General features: G+C 51.9%; 1 protein-coding gene across 1 annotated transcript in view; it reads right to left on the bottom strand.

The window, feature by feature from the left end:
* Positions 1-11,512, bottom strand: part of SLC6A1 (solute carrier family 6 member 1) — a 43,644-nt gene extending 32,132 nt beyond the window's left edge. Inside the window, 1 exon segment of the mRNA XM_017858257.1 lies at positions 11,315-11,512. The gene's annotated coding sequence lies outside the window, so the exon portion shown is untranslated.
* Positions 11,513-12,238: the final 726 nt, after the last annotated feature.

Raw genomic sequence — 12,238 nt, 5'->3', positions numbered from 1 at the left:
CTCAGTTGGATTTTAAAAACTGCAGAGAGACTCTGCTTTAGAATATTCTGCAAGAATGAGGGAGGCGTGTATTTTCAGAGTCAGTTAAGGGTCAGATTCCAGGGTCTAAGATATTTTCCCACAATATAAAGGCTAATTTTATTTTTAAAAGACTTGAATGCTCACGTTCACCAGTACATCTGTTCTTGACTCACTCACTTAGCTATGGAAAGGAAATTTATGGAAAGGAAAGGAATTTTATGGTATAGAGCCCCTTGTTTTTGTAAAGTGGAAACTCCTATGTAGCAAGAACAGTCTACCCATTTGGTAAAATCAGATTATTTATTTATTTATTTAATTTTTTTCTGAGACAGGGTCTTACTCTGTCACCTAGGCTGGAGTGCAGTGGCATGATCTCGGCTCACTGTAACCTCTGCCTCTCAGGCTCAAGCAATCATCCCACCTCAGGCCCCCAGCTAGCTGGGACTACAGGCATGTGCCACCGTGTCTGGCTGAAAATCAGATTTTTATTGAACAAATTTTCTTTAAGTCCCATGAACAATAAGCAATGCCCTCTTCTGCCTGCCCCTATCAAGGCTCCTGACAAACTTCTGATCAGTCTATGATATCCCAAGCAGGAGCTCTTCATAAGCATGCTCATTGTTCACGGGACTTAAAGAAAATTTGTCCTTCCCCAGGGGCAAGGACACCTCGTTTTGAGTTTCAGCTCCAGTTCAATGCTGTGTGACTGTAGGTTAGTCACCTACCCTCTCTGTCTAAAACAGAAGTGATAACACCTACTTCTAGGGCTGCTATGAGGATTAAATGGGAAAATATGTAGTTAGTACAGCATCTAGGACATAGTAAATGCTTGATATCTGGCAGATATTATAATAAACCACCTGATCAGGGCTTTCATTTATATTTTTAGTTAGTGATGGGAAAAAGTTCTGGGTGGAAGGAAGGCCAGTATTATCTTTTTTTTTTGAGACAGAGTCTCGCTCTGTCGCCCAGACTGGAGTGCAGTGGCGCAATCTCGGCTCACTGCAAGCTCCACCTCCCGGGTTCACGCCATTCTCCTGCCTCAGCATCCTGAATAGCTGAGACTACAGGTGCCCACCACCACACCTGGCTAAGTTTTTTTGTATTTTTAGTAGAGACGGGGTTTCACCGTGTTAGCCAGGATGGTCTCGATCTCCTGACCTCATGATCCACCCGCCTCCGCCTCTCAAAGTGCTAGGATTACAAGCGTGAGCCACTGCGCCCGGTCCAGTGTTATCTTAACCTATACGCAATCAATATAAAGGAATGGTGGGAGTCACTGGGAGATGCTGATCAAATCAAATTCTTAGAGCAAATTGTTTATTAAACACGATTCCCAAAGTGGTATGTGTATGTATCCTGCAATTTGGCACACCCGTTAAAATCCTGGTTAAATGTCAACTGTCTTTATTTGTCCACTGAATCAGTCTCCCTGACCCCTCTCCTGCCTGCCTGGAATAGGGGTGTCAAGATCCAAGGTCTTCAGCTCATTGCCTCATAGCTTGGCATCCAGTCCCAGAAACAGCAGCGAACAAATGACCCTCTCTCTCAGGGGACCCAGAAACAGGTTGCTATCTCTGGGGGTGGATTTGCTCAAACAGGTTTGCGGAAACAAACAAAATGGTTGCTTGCATCTAAATCATCAGGATCCCAGCTCTCACCAGCGCTTTTGAAACAGCCAAATGCCTGAGTCCAGCACCCTCTTTCCGCTTCCAAAATGGAATGGGGTTGTCTGCCAGCCTGTATCTTTGCCAGCATGCAAATGATGCACTTTGGGGTTTCACAGGGTATTAACCCCATGTTCTCCAATCCCTGATTAGGAAGGTAAGTATACTGCACCAGCTGTGCTTCTAGAAGAGAAACTAGGTGTGTGGGTGAGAGTGTTTATTTTCCAAAAGCGTTTGCAGCATGGGGTCATTTAGATAGCTGGCATAGAGAAAATACAAATTCCCCCAGTGAGGTGTGCATAGAGGTTTTTAAGGACAGTACGTTTGCAGTGAGGTACACCATTCACACTCTTCAAATGCAAAATATTTGTGTATATTTTTGGTGATGGAGCTGTTCATTTGTTCTAGTGATACTTACTAGCCTGGAATGAAGAACCCTGTTATGTATCATGCTTGTACTGTGTTAGCCAGTTTCACTCTTCCAACACCACAAATTACAAGCCGATACATGGTTGGGAGTGGACCCTTTTCCTAACCTCTCCCCGTTGGTTCATAACAACAGCTGCTGGTGATTGAACTATGGCCAGAATTGGGGCTTGATGCTTTATCTGCCTCATGATATGCAGTCTCACCACAATCCTATGAGGTAGGTGCTGGTATTATCCCCATTTTGCAGATGAGGGCACTGAGGTCCAGAGAGAAAGTGACTCGCCCAGGATTACACAGTTTAGGAAGTGGCAGGGAGAGATGTGACTTTGGCTCCAAAGCTGATGCTTTTAGCTACCCTGACGTTCTGTTTTCTCCTCCTCTTGGGCTGGAATTGTCATTCCTGGCCCATCAGGACCTCCACAAGCACTTAAGACTTTAGAAAGGTCTCTGTCAACCATCCCCTGCCCCTGCAAGGCAGCCTCCTTCCAGACCCTCCCTATAGCCTAGGCCCTCGTGTTGGTTGGAGGTGTAATCCCAGCTCTGGCTCTTTCCTGGTTGTGACCTGGGGTGAGTCACTTCACCTCTCCTCACCTGACTCTGCACCTCCATGAAGTGCAGGGAAGTATCCCATTCTGACAAGGCTGTAGGAAGGATGGAAGTAGAGGAGGCAAGTTGCCCCACCCCTACCAGTCCCACACCTCCTTCTTGGGGAAGCTTGAGTTCTAGACACGGTCCCCTCCACTCTCCTCTTGTGCTCACTCTCACTCTAGCAGCTCCCGAATCAGCATTCAACACACATCACTCTGCCTTGTGCAACGCCATTATCTCCCGAGGACACAGGCTCCGTTGTCACGGCAACCAGAGTCCTTCCACCAACTCTATTTAATAATTTCTTAACGGAGGAGCTGGGCTGGCTTGGTGGAAGGGAAAGAGCACTGCGTTAGGGGTTAGAAGCTCTAGGTCCTAGCATCTGCAAGACCTAGGACTCTTCCTCTCTAGGCCTCAGTTTACCCATCTATAACACAGGTGTGTCTGAAATGGGTGCATTTTGTAATGTTCTCTAGCCTACAAAGACCTGATAAATGGCTTTCCAGGTCCAGGAAGCTGGGAACAAGTGACCTGAGCTGCTGGAAATGAGTTGGGGGTTGGAGTGAGATTTGAGTGAGACCCACAGGAAGAACCAGATGCTGCCTTTGGTGACTACACTCTCTGCTGAATTGCCTCCAGAATGTCACTCTTCAAATGTTTATGAGGTGTCTGTGATCCTCCAGATTCAGGGCCAGGGTTGGTTAGGAGATGGTTGTTATGCCTGCAGCCATCATAGCCCTTATCTTCCCCATTTTGCAGATGTGCAAACTGAGGCTCAGAGACTGCAAAGGAGTTGCCTGTGGTGCCTTAGCAAGCGGAAAACCCAGCTCTTCATCCACGACATGCCTCGTTTCAGAACCTGGGGCTAAGCCATGCAGGAAGGTCATGTTGCTTGTACCTGGAGAAGACAGCCTGACCTGGCCCAGTCCCCTGCCCACCAATCTTGCTCTGGCCACAATCTGTGTGGTCCCTGGTTCTCATTCAAAGAACCAGCAGATAATCAAAGTAATAAAGAGGTACCCACTCTGTGTTCTTGACTACGGGACCAGAGACTTCAAAAGACAGAGCATTCCTGCTCTTAAGGAATCTACAGTTTTCACTGCAAGCAGATCTTCAAAGGGCAGCAACAGCACCCGGTTTCTTTCTACAATCCAAAATAGGACCTGGCACACAGCAGGTGCTCAGAGTTTTATTCGGTCCAATTGTTTGTCCACATCTGCCCCTGAGGGTAACTAGTCTAGGCCCCCCAGGGGCCTTTAAGAAAATCTCCCAAAGCAGCCACTGATCCATGTCTCCAAGGAGCTGCTTCGGACCCTGAGCTGAAGAGGGGTCTATGACCAATGAGGGGACCCTTCCTTTGTGATTCCTGTCTAGCTCCAAGTTTGGGGAGGAGGCTGTTCTGCTCTGGCCCAGGCTGATGGCACCACTTTTAAGTACAGTCGTTGCCAGATCAGTGGCGCTATTTAACTCCTCCAGGGCTGGCGTTTTCATTTAATACCCGTGGAATAATTAACAGTGCTGCATCTGCTCTGTCATTAGTGGCATTCACTGCCATTTGGAGAAAGGGCTCTTATCTTCCTCAGTCATTAGTCTCGGGGAGGCTATTATGGGGGAAATGGAGGAGGAGAGGAGGAAGTGGGGCGTGCAACTTCCCTCCCCTTGCCTGGAGAACTGGCGCCTGGTGCAGGGAGCAGCCGATCGTCCTATCCAATGGTCCAAACCCCTTGGCTGTATGAACTGAGCATGCAAAGCCAAGAGAGGGGAAAAAACCTGCCCACGGTCCCCCACAGGCTTGAGGCCCAGCAGGAGGCAGCTCTCCCACTTCCTTCTCAGGTCTGCAAGCCCAGGCCTCGGAGCCCTGCAGCCTTGGATCTGATTCCCAACTCTGCCCCCTTGTCAGTGGTATGACCTTGGGCAACTTCTTGAGCTCCCTGAGCCTCAGTTTCCTTATTGAGGATCCTGGGACAATGCTTGTGAAGTACTGGCTTAGTGCCTAGGTCACAGGCAGAGCCCAAGACTGACAGATGTACATATCAGATCATTCTGTGTCATTATGCTGAACCAACCTGCTAAAAATGCATATGTAATACATGAGTGCATTTAAATTCCACCTTTAAAAAAATACTCTTCAGTAAGATGACTTCTTCCCTTTCCCCAGGCCTACTTTTAATTTTTTTTTAAATCATAGGTGGGTCCTTGATCTTAAGCTCTGGAAACATCTGACTTGGGCAGGAAGGGGCTTAGTCAGCTCAGGCGGCAGTGAAGCCCGGATTGCAGGCTGGCAGCTCAGACAGTGCCCAGGAAGCTGGTGGTTTTTGCTTTTGGCCACTTCTATTTTGCATTGCTTTCACTTTTTCTCAGCCCTTGCATGGCACAGCCAGAAATGGCGAATACAGAGAAAAAGCCCCTGGCTCCCCCACAGTTATCTTGTCTCAGGTGCTTTTCAGAAGCAGCGTGAGGTTGGCATCACCAAGACCTGGGTCCAAACTTGGTCTGTGCACCCCGTGGCGAGTGACTCCACCACCCTTGGGCTCAGGGTCCCCTCTGGCAGAAGGGGAGAGTAGTACCTATCGTCCAGCATCAGCCTGAGCTCAGGGACCAGTGCCCAGTAGGCCCTCTGAATTCATTGTCAGGGTCAAACTGGACAAGTTCTCTCCCCACCATCCAGCCAGGGAACTGTCAAACCCTCAGGTCTCTTGCCTCCCCCGGCACCTCATAGGGAAGCTCCTAGAACTCGTGATATTTCACAGTCTATAGCATGGCAACAGTCCAAAGGCAGAGGGGAGTGGGTCATGGCCAGGGTAAAGTGGTTTCCGTCCCATATCCCCACCCCATCCCTGCCCTCTTGTCTGGGCATGGCTCAGAAGCACAGAGCCTGCTCCTCCAGTGGGTCTGAGCTGAAGCTCACATACAAACACTCCCCACAACCTTCCTGGCTATGAAGACCTTTAGATCCTTCTATGAAATCTCATGGGGGCCCCTGGTGTTCATTTCTCCCCCAATTCACTGAGAAAAGCATTCTTGTGTGCAGGTAGGTGTTTGAGAGCAACCATCCCTTCCTCTCACTCCAGGTCTGGTTACTGCTGGGAGCCCCCAGCCAAATGATCACTCTTTGGACCCAAACTCTGGGCATAACCAAGGAGATGTTAATCTCTGGCCAGAGCTCAGGTAAGGTTAGAACAAGATGCCATGGCCCTTTTCTCCCAAACCTCACAGCCGTACCTTCCCACACTCTCCTGTAAGTCTCGATCTTTGAGTACTCTGTGCTCTACCTCCTACCAGAACTGACCTCATCTGGACTACTTCTCAAGGGGCTACCTGGTGAACCTGGATTTCAGTCTAGTAAAGGTGATTTCCATCAGCTGGGAAACTAGGGGACAGAGATGAGGAGTCAGGGCTCACTGAGCCTCAGTTTCATCTTTTGGATGGGGATAATAATGGTACTAATAACAACAATAAAATTACCTTCAGTTGAAACTCCCAGGGCTGTCACAAGCTTCAACTGAGAAAACACTTTGAAAACTGAAATTCTACGTAAGTGTTAACATGTGCGTGTAAGCACATGTGTGCAAAGGAGCCTCATTTGGGTCAAGGTCATTCTGATTTGGGCTTTATGAGAAAACTAGCTTAAAATAAAAGTCACTCTTTATTAGAGAGAGGATTCTTCTCCAGGATCTCAAGGACCATATTTTCTTCCCCTAGAATACTTCATATATGATCAAAAGAAAGAGCAGCTGCAAGAGCATTTTTAGCAAAGTATAACGTGTGGTTCTGATGACTGGGAGTATCGTGATCAGTGCTAAGTTGCAGCAAACCGCAACACTGATACCAAATGTCTTTGCTCATCTCCCTGTGGCTGCTGCCCTCTCCCTGCACAGAACCTCCTTATCAAACAACACATTCATGAAAGCAACCTGCTGTCGATGTTTCAGGGCATCTTTGACCTTGAATGTCCCTCTGGCCAGGGCTCAGTTATCTTAGGAGCTGGCGTGAGACACAGATCTTGCAGACACCAGGCCACCGACAGGTGGGCAGAGCTGCAGGTCACTGTCCAAGGCGGTCACTAACTCCTGCATCCCCAAGCCTGGCCTGTGTGCCAGGATCCCATCCAGCCCCAGTAGCCAGGGGACCCCTTTCACAGCCAACAGGGCCCCTGGCATCCTAAAGTGGCCCGTTCCACCTAGTTGTACATCCCCTGCTTTCAGAGGATTGGCCACAGCCAATCTCTCTGCAAGACCTGGCCTCCTTGTAATTTCCAATTTGTGAGAAATGTAAAAATAGAAGGCCATTCGCTGCAGGCGGCTTGCATGGAATCGGATGCCACTTTTGTGTCACGTCAGATCACGGTAAACGCAGCTGATGGCTTTGTCAGGGCACTCTCAATAGCTTCCTGAGCAGTAAGATGGTGGGGACAAAATTGGGAGACACCCGAGAGTTAGGGAAAGGTGGTTGAGTGCACGGCATCAGTACTAGCTGCAAATGAATTTAAAATCTAGGTCCCAAATATGTTGTAACAGGCTGGACATCTCAATTTGAACCCCAGTTCTGCAACCTAGCAGCTGAGGGACCTTGGGCATAAATTCATCTCTCTGCAAGTCAGCTTCCCCAGTTATCACACAGAAGTTATGCCACCCAGCCTCCCAGAGCTGTGGCAAAGCTCCACAGATGGAATGGATGAAGAAGTGCTTTGTAAACTGTGCGGCTCCTTAACTGGGGTGGAGGCGGTGGGGGGGTGCTCATGGTCATTGCCAAGTAAGCAGTGTCAGGGGCTTTTCAGTGGCAGGGATTTAAGCATGCTGTGACTGGGTTTGGGCTTTAAGGCTATTTACTAGCCCAGTGATCCTGCGCAAGTGCCTTAGCCCCTCTCCTCCTCAGTTTCCTCACCCTTATAGGGATCATTATGCTATGTATCTCACAGGGCTTTGTGAAAATTAACTGCAATGATATAAGGAAGGCACACAGCACAGTCCCTGGCATATTGCCAACATGCAGTAACTGACAGTTATTACTGTTTTTGATACAATTGCATTGGAACAATATTTAGTGTTTTCTTCCTTTTCTGTTTATGACTGAATTCCAGGTCTCCGCTGAAATATCACAGCTTGCATTCGCACCTACTGCCTATGCCAGGCAACTCTCCTCTCTGCTACTGGCCCACTTCCCACTGACTCCATAGCCCCTTCCCCTGACCCCAGAGGTCTTAGGTGAGCATGGAGTAGATGAAGATGCTGGATGTTCATACGCTCACTGAGACCCGTTTCCTGGGAAGTCCTATTTTGGGGTGCACATCTGGCCTCCCAACTTTTTCTTTTTCAAGCACCAACCTCTTCCCCTCCATCTCCCAGCGCCCTTCAGAAAACGGGGTAAAGTTGGCAACAAGAGCCACCTGAGCAGGGCCTGTTTGAGAAGCCAGCATCGAGGCCCGCCAAGACACAGAGCGGTGGACACATGATGATCTTTTCACCTTGTGGGGGCAGTGCCCAATGCTCTTGGCAACTGAGGTCAATTTGAGGTTGCTGTCATCCAGCGGGGCCATACCCTGCCCAGCATTCTCCAGACACAGAGAAGCTCAGGCGACACTGCGTGGTTGAATTGAAGGGGTAGTTCCGACACAGGCAGAGACAGGCCTGCTGACGCTCGCATTTTAGTTTCCATTTGGGCAGAGGCGATGAAGTGGCTGTAAGTGGGTTTGGCACTGGGGCTGTGGCTGAGGAGAGGGGCTGCTGGGGTGGGTGGGGGTAGTGGTCAAGGGGAAGGTGGGCGCATTTTGGACTAGGCAACAGGGATGGGCTTCTAAGGACAAAGGAGATGGACTTCAGGATGCAGGCAGCTAAAGGTGGTGGCAAGGCTGAATCAACTGTCATTAACAACACCATGCCTGTGAACCACTGACAAGCAAGAGGGAGGAAAAAACATCTCCAAATTCCAAGTGGCGTAGAACTCAATCTCAGCTGCTGAGCTCACAGCCAAGCCAAGGAACGGCATCTTTGTGTGATGGCAAGAAGTGGCCTGATATTGGTGCTTTATTTCATGGTGCTCTCAGCGTGTCATATGCCACCAAGGTAGAGGACCAGCCACTGCTCCAATGGCAGGCCCACAGGAACTACCACCCCATCACTTCACTTTACAGATGGAAAAACCGAGGCCCAGAGACCCACGAAAGGACAAAGTTGGCCTGCAAATTAGAACAGTAGGGTTAAGATCCCTGCCCTTCCTCCTCCTGGCTATGTGACCTTGGGCAAGTCACTTCCCCTCTCTGCATCCAGTTTCATCACCTCTGAAGTGGGGATTAGAATAGCGCCTGCTTCACACGGTTCTTGTAGGAATAACCCCTGGCACATTGGAAGCTTTGGGTACTCCATTCCTTCCTTCCAACAGGAACAAGAACGTACCCAAGGTCACCCGGCCAGAAATAGCAATGCCTCAGCTCAAAGCAAACCCTCATCTGGGGCTCATTCATTCCCGGCTATGGGCCAAGGGGCCACAGTTTATAGCCTTCCTGGCTCAGCAAGACAGGTAGAGATTGCAGGTAGGTCCACGCCAGTGATAGCATCACCTTCCATACATGCAGGCTTTATTTTAAGAGATTTATTGAGGTCCTGCTATGTGCTGGGCCACGTGTAAAAAAATTTATAGTCTTTGCTGCTCTGGGGTCACCAGGCATGTAAAATCCATGGCAGGCAGGAGAGACGTGGCCACTGTGCATCTTTTGGCTTTGATGGACTTGATTTTGCCTCATTTTTACCCTCTAAGCTACTACTCCTTCGTCTCTAGACATCCTTCCCAGCCCCATCTAAGTTCCTGGAGACTCACTTCTCTTCAAGCCTCCAGACCTGAAATGAAGTGTCCCACATCAGTACAGAGGGTCCCTGATTTTACTTCCAGAGTGGCTGCCTCTCTCCTGTGTGTTCCTAGGGGAACCCCACTTTCCAGATGCTCTGCCAGACAGGCCGGGCTGTGTCTCTCTGCCTGGGACTCACTGTTTGTCCTCCAAGGACTGGCCACTGAGCCAGCGCTTGGCTGGAGACAGAGCTCTTTCTTTGTTTGCTGCCTGCCTGACTGACGATTTATTTCTGAGGCCCGAGGGAGGCTCAGCCATTTTGCCAGGGCTGCTCTGGGAAAAGGTCCATCCCACTCCCGCAGGGACTCCCACTTCCAAGGGCAAGTTCTTTTTCCCCTTCTCTGCCTTGGAGAGGGTCTGTGCCTGCTCCAACCAGACCCTGATCTGGAGCTGGGTCAGTCCTTCCTAATGCGCTCCAAAGGTAAAGAGAGAACATGCAAGATGCGAGTAGCTTTCACTGACCTCTTCTGTTTTGGAATTTGGGGGACAGGGGTAGTAGCCTTTTTAGGCTCCCTTAGGAGGACACTTCCCCCAAAGTTCCCAAAGACACAGAATCTAGGCACTATCCAGCACCCAACATCCCCTACTCCCTTGCCAAACACCCACCTTGTGTGTCACAGAAAAACAAAGGTAGACCCCCAATGCCACTCAGTCTGACACGGTCTCTGATTTTTGGGGTGTCACAAAAGCTCAGGAGCCATTTTATTCCCTCTCCCCCATCCCCTGCCAGCTCTTCATGGGGATAAGGCTGAGCTTCCTGGGAAAGGGAATGAGCCTCCAGCTCCACATTGGGGAGGAACGTGGTGTTATCATTTGGCTTTTAAAAATTCCAATTTTCTCCTTGAGGTTCATGTCTATTTTGGGAGGATATTAGTTCAGAGCCTCAATAGGGGACTGCCCGGTCTGAGTTTCTTGTCTGAAGACCGAGCCAAGCCTAGAACAGGACATCTGTGGGTGCCACCCGTGGGGACGTGTGCTCAGAACCCAACGGACACTGCCCGAGGCTACCGTGGTGAGCCGTGTCGCCCCGGGGAGTAAACGCAGAGAGCAAAAGCAAGAAGGGGAGCGCGGTTCCCGAAGCAGCAAGGAGGCACAGTCCTCCAACCCTCTAAGGGACCTCCCGCACCCCATATCTCTTGGAGAAAGTCGGGGCTGGGGTAGCGCGACGCGAGCTCCGGTGCACTAGGCTTAGCTCCAGGGCACTCAGCCCAAGCCCAGGTGTGCTTTTAAGCCAACGTTTCTGAGAGCTTGGGCTGTCCCAGAGATGTCCCATCCTCAAGTCGCACCCGATCCCGCCGTAGCCGCAGATAACAAATGAGGGACATAGCTCTAACTCGGCTCAGCTGACCCCAGGATTGGGAAAGTGGCGCACGGTCCCCTAACGCTGTTCGTGTCATTCACTCCGCGTCCCCTCCATCCCCTGGGGAATGAATGGGGAGCTTCGACGGCTCCAGCAGAATCCAGCGCCAACTTGCGAGGCCAGAGGGGCACCGCAGGAGGGAAGGGGCATGCAATTCTCGCCTCTGTTGGAGCTCTCCTGCCTCCCGCGTGTCTCAGGGGATGGATGGCCCGGGCGCACGTCGGGGTCCGAGCGGGGCCCCTGCTCCTTCATGTGGCTCCAGGGAAGGTGCGACGCGGGGGCTTGAATCTCGAGGTGTCCGCCCCCCACCCGGCCTGGCTCGCGGCGGCGGCTCGGGGCTCTAGCCGGTCCTGCGCCGTTATCCCAGGCTCAGCGCCCCGCGCCCCGACGCCAACCGCCCGTTCCTACCTGCGGCCGGGGCTGCACTGCCCGGGACGGGCGCTGCGCGGGGCGGCTCGGCCGCTCCGGTGCGCTCGGGACGCGGGGCCGTCGGGCCTTGGCTGCGCTGCGCTCCGACCACTTCCCGCTCACCTGGGGACAGCGCAGCTCACCCGCAACCTCTCCGCTGTCCTCGGTCTTCCGAGGGCCGGCGGAGGGAAGCAGGGAGGGAGAGGAGGGGGGAGGGAGACCGGAGGGAATGGAGGGGAGGGCGGGGCCCGCGGCTCCCGGGAACCCAGCCAGCCCGGGGAGGGCTCCTGACGCACCGCCGCGCCCCGCCCAGCGCTCAGGCGGCCCGCGCCGCGCGCTCCCTCCGCAGCTGCCTCTTGCAGCTTCACCGCCAGCAGCCTCTCTCCTTTTCACTTCACCTCCTCTCCCCTTCTACGCCTCCCCTCTCCCTTCTTTCCTCTCGCATTCTCCCGCTCTCTTCTCCCTCCTTCTCCCCTCTCTCTTCCTCCCTCCCTCTCCCCACCCCCTCCTTCCCTCGCTTGCCCCGCCGTCCCGCTCCAGTCTCTCTCCTTCCTTCTCCTTCCTTGGATGGCTCTTCCCGGCCTCGTCCTGGGTCATCAGCCTGTCTGCTTGTCCGCCTTGGTCTCTGTCTCCCTGTCCTTCACAGCAAGCACTCCCCTCCTGGCTTTTCTCTTTCCAGCCTTGCAGGACTGCTTCTGTTGGCCTGTCCTTTCTGTTTCTCTCTGCCGTCGTCCTCTTTTCGCCCTCTGTGGGTCGCTGTGGGTGGGAGTGGGCGCCTGCCCCCTCCCTCCTCTCGTCCTAGGGCAGCGTCTCCTGCCTGTTACACCTGGAAACACAGGCCTGGCCTGGGGGGACCAGGCTCTGGGTACCAGGTGCGAGTATGTGTAAGAGTGGGGGTGGGAAGGACACCCTGTCCACTGCCAG

The sequence above is a fragment of the Rhinopithecus bieti genome, unplaced genomic scaffold (genome assembly GCF_001698545.2).
Source record: "Rhinopithecus bieti isolate Rb0 unplaced genomic scaffold, ASM169854v2 scaffold_48368, whole genome shotgun sequence".
NCBI classification, from domain to species: domain Eukaryota; kingdom Metazoa; phylum Chordata; class Mammalia; order Primates; family Cercopithecidae; genus Rhinopithecus; species Rhinopithecus bieti.
Note: the sequence above shows the minus strand (reverse complement) of the source record. Positions and strands in the feature narration are given on the sequence as shown.